The sequence below is a fragment of the Mesoplodon densirostris genome, chromosome 16, assembly GCF_025265405.1.
Source record: "Mesoplodon densirostris isolate mMesDen1 chromosome 16, mMesDen1 primary haplotype, whole genome shotgun sequence".
Classification (NCBI taxonomy): Eukaryota; Metazoa; Chordata; class Mammalia; order Artiodactyla; family Ziphiidae; genus Mesoplodon; species Mesoplodon densirostris.
The window spans coordinates 41,823,260-41,828,066 of NC_082676.1; the positions used below are offsets into that span (position 1 = coordinate 41,823,260).

Below are 4,807 nucleotides of genomic sequence, written 5' to 3' on the forward strand. Positions count from 1 at the left end.
TATCTTCTCAAAGAATGAGCTTTTAGTTTTATTGATCTTTGCTATTGTTTCCTTCATTTCTTTTTCATTTATTTCTTATCTGATGTTTATGATTTCTTTCCTTCTGCTAACTTTGGGGTTTTTTTGTTTTTCTTTCTCTAACTGCTATAGGTGTAAGGTTAGGTTGTTATTTGAAATTCTTCTTGTTTCTTGAGGTAGGATTGTATAGCTATAAACTTCTCTCTTAGAACTGCTTTTGCTGCATCCCATAGGTTTTGGGCTGTTGTGTTTTCATTGTCATTTGTTTCTAGGTATTTTTTGATTTCCTCTTTGATTTCTTCAGTGATCTCTTGGACATTTAGTAGCATATTGTTTAACCTCCATGTGTTTGTATTTTTTTACAGTTTTTTTTCCTGTAATTGATATCAAGTCTCATAGTGTTGTTGTTGGAAAAGATACCTGATACAGTTTCAATTTTCTTAAATTTACCAAGGCTTGATTTGTGACCCAAGATATGATCTATCCTGGAGAATGTTCCATGAACACTTGAGAAGAAAGTGTATTCTGTTGTTTTTGGATGGAATGTCCTATAAATATCAATTAAGTCCATCTTGTTTAATGTATCATTTAAAGCTTGTGTTTCCTTACTTATTTTCATTTTGGATGATCTGTCCATTGGTGAAAGTGGGGTGTTAAAGTCCCCTACTATGACTGTGTTACTGTTGATTTCCCCTTTTATAGCTGTTAGTCTTTGCCTTATGTATTGAGGTGCTCCTGTGTTGGGTGCATAAATATTTACAATTGTTATATCTTCTTCTTGGATCGATCCCTTGATCATTATGTAGTGTCCTTCTTTGTCTCTTCTAGTAGTCTTTATTTTAAAGTCTATTTTGTCTGGTAAGAGAATTGCTACTCCAGGTTTCTTCTGATTTCCATTTGCATGGAATATCATTTTCCATCCCCTCACTTCCAGTCTGCATGTGTCCCTCGGTGTGAAGTGGGTCTCTTGTAGACAGCATATATATGGGTCTTCTTTTTGTATCCATTCAGCCAAACTGTGTCTTTTGGTTGGAGCATTTAATCCATTTACATTTAAGGTAACTATACATATGTATGTTCCTATTACCATTTTCTTAATTGTTTTGGGTTTGTTATTGTAGGTCTTTTCCTTCTCTTGTGTTGCCTACCTAGAGAAGTTCCTTTAGCACTTGTTGTAAAGCTGGTTTGCTGGTGCTGAATTCTCTTAGCTCTTGCTTGTCTGTAAAGGTTTCAATTTCTCCATCCAATCTGAATGAGATCCTTTCTGGGTAATCTTTTTTTTTTTAACATCTTTATTGGAGTATAACTGCTTTACAATGGTATGTTAGTTTCTGCTTTAAAAAAAAATTGGAATACTTCACAATTTGCATGTCATCATTGTGCAGGGACCATGCTAATCTTCTCTGTATCGTTCCAATTTTAGTATATGTGCTGCCGAAGCACGCACACTGGGTCGAGTAATCTTGATAGTAGGTTTTTCCCTTTCATCGCTTTAAATATGTCCTGCCACTCCCTTCTGGCTTGCAGAGTTTCTGCTGAAAGATCAGCTGTTAACCTTATGGGAATTCCCTTGTATGTTACTGGCTCCTTTTCCCTTGCTGCTTTTAATATTTTTTCCTTGTATTTAATTTTTGAGAGTGTGATTAATACATGTCTTGGCATGTTTCTCCTTGGATTTATCCTGTATGGGATTCTCTGCATTTCCTGAACTTGATTCCAAATCAGAAAAGCAGAAGTAAAATTGTCACTCTTTGCAGATGACATGATACTATACATAGAGAATCCTAAAGATGCTACCAGAAAACTACTAGAGCTAATCAAGGAATTTGGTAAAGTAGCATGATACAAAATTAATGCACAGAAATCTCTTGCATTCCTATACACGAATGATGAAAAATCTGAAAGAGAAATTAAGGAAACATCCCCATTTACCATTGCAACAAAAAGAATAAAATACCTAGGAATAAACCTACCTAAGGAGACAAAAGACCTGTATGCAGAAAACTGTAAGACACTAATGAAAGAAATTAAAAATGATACAAACAGATGGAGAGATATGTCATGTTCTTGGAATGGAAGAATCAACATTGTGAAAATGACCATACTACCCAAAGCAATCTACAAATCCAATGCAATCCCTATCAAACTATCAATGGCTTTTTTCACAGAACTAGAACAAAAAATTTCACAAATTGTATGGAAACACAAAAGACCTCGAATAGGCAAAGCAATCTTGAGAAAGAAAAACGGAGCTAGAGGAATCAGGCTCCCTGACTTCAGACTATACCACAAAGCTACAGTAATCAAGACAGTATGGTACTGGCAGAAAAACAGAAATATAGATCAATGGAACAGGATAGAAAGCCGAGATAAACCCACACACATATGGTCACCTTATTTTTGACAAAGGAGGCAAGAATATACAATGGAGAAAAGAGACAGCCTCTTCAATAAGTGGTGCTGGGAAAACTGGACCGCTACATGTAAAAGAATGGAATTAGAACACTCCCTGACACCATACACAAAAATAAACTCAAAATGGATTAAAGACCTAAATGCAAGGCCAGACACTATCAAACTCTTAGAGGAAAACATAGGCAGAACACTCTATGACATAAATCACAGCAAGGTCCTTTTTGACCCACCTCCTAGAGAAATGGAAATAAAAACAAAAATCAACAAATGGGACCTAATGAAACTTCAAAGCTTTTGCACAGCAAAGGAAACCATAAACAAGACCAAAAGACAACCTTCAGAATGGGAGAAAATATTTGCAAATGAAGCAACTGACAAAGGATTAATCTCCAAAATATACAAGCAGCTTATGCAGCTCAATATCAAAAAAACAAACAACCCAATCCAAAAATGGGCAGAAGACCTATAAAGACATTTCTCCAAAGAAGACATACAGATGGCCGACAAACACATGAAAGGATGCTCAATGTCACTAATTATTAGAGAAATACAAATCAAAACTACAATGAGATATCATCTCACACCAGTCAGAATGGCCATCATCAAAAATTCTACAAGCAGTAATTGCTGGAGAGGGTGTGGAGAAAAGGGAACCCTCTTGCACTGTTGGTGGGAATGTAAATTAATACAGCCACTATGGTGAACAGTATGGAGATCCTTAAAAAACTAAAAATAGAACTACCATATGACCCAGCAATCCCACTACTGGGCATATACCCTGAGAAAACCATAATTCAAAAAGAGTCATGTACCACAAAATTCATTGCAGCTCTATTTACAATAGCCAGGATATGGAAGCAACCTAAGTGTCCATCGACAGATGAATGGATAAAGATGATGTGGCACATGTATACATTGGAATATTACTCAGCCATATAAAGAAATGAAATTGAGTTATTGGCAGTGAGGTGGATGGACCTAGAGTCTGTCATACAGAGTGAAGTAAGTCAGAAAGAAAAAGACAAATACCATATGCTAACACATATATATGGAATCTAAAAAAACAAAGAGGCTCTGAATGACCTAGGGCGAGGACAGGAATAAAGACGCAGACTTAGAGAATGGACTTGAGGACACAGGGAGGGGGAAGGGTAAGCTGGGACAAAGTGAGAGAGTGGCATGGACATATATACACTACAAAATGTAAAATAGCTAGCTAGTGGGAAGCAGCCGCATAGCACAAGGAGATCAGCTCGGTGTTTTGTGGCCACCTAGAGAGGTGGGTTAGGGAGGGCGGGAGGGAGATGCAAGTGGGAGGGGATATGGGGATATATGTATATGTATAGCTGATTCACGTTGTTATACAGCAGCAACTAACACACCATTGTAAAGCAATTATACTCCAGTAAAGATGTTAGAAAAAATAAAACATAAAAAGGCTGAGCAGGGGTTAGCCGGGTGAAGAGATAGAAGTATATGCCAACAAGAAGAGGAACATCACTGATACAGTGAGGACTCCCAGAAGCCCAATAAGGCCTGAGAACCACACCCAGAGGGCATGTAAACAGGAATGATGTTCAAGGCTGCACTGCAGCGTGGCTCCATGGAGACAGGGCTGCCACTGTGAGATTCTTTTCCTACCCCTCCACTGAGGACTGCATGAGAATTGACCCTATGACTCAGGAATCAGGATTCAAAATGCAGCTGCCACACCAGCTGCAAAATAACCCCAGGTATCCCCTGCTTCTTCACATTTCTAACTTCCGACTTGGAGTCCAGGCAGGGGCATGTGATCAGCTGAACCAGGTGGTGGGTCCATGCCAAGCTTCAAGGGAGGCTGGGAAAGTGAGTGTCTTGGACTTTCAGCTTCCCACTTGAAGGTGGGCTATATCAAGAGGGCTCAGAAGTTAGGCAGCCAGAAGAAGGACAATTATCACTAGGAATGGAAATGAAGGGATGGATTTAAATGGCTTTTCAGATTTCCTCAAAGTGTCTCAACTACTGAAGGAAATTAAGGAACTCTTGGCCATTAGGATTTTATTAACTCCTAAAGCGAGCCCTCCACTGCCTAAGTGGACACTCTGGTCTTGCAAATTGAATGCAGCTCTCTGCAGTTGCATGATGTTTTATGATCGGTGTACGCAGATCCTCTCCTTTACAAACCACCAGCCATTAAGGAAACAGCATGTGTTTCCATCACTGCTTCTCTGATCAGCCCAGTCTGACATTTCAAGTATTTTCTATTTCAACCCAGAAGGCCATTGTTCATGTCTTTATTCTGAGCATCTCAGAAGGCTGAGGAGATGATTCTGGGGGCTATGTCTTGCCTAACAGGGACGTGGGAGCCCCTGGGGGCATCTTGGGTTACTCAGTC

At 38.9% G+C, this 4,807-nt stretch overlaps 1 non-coding gene across 1 annotated transcript; it reads right to left on the reverse strand.

Moving 5' to 3' along the window:
- Nucleotides 1–1,359: 1,359 nt before the first annotated feature.
- On the reverse strand, nucleotides 1,360–1,461 carry LOC132477206 (U6 spliceosomal RNA). The gene has a single exon (XR_009530226.1). It is a non-coding gene; the product is annotated as a U6 spliceosomal RNA (small nuclear RNA).
- Nucleotides 1,462–4,807: the final 3,346 nt, after the last annotated feature.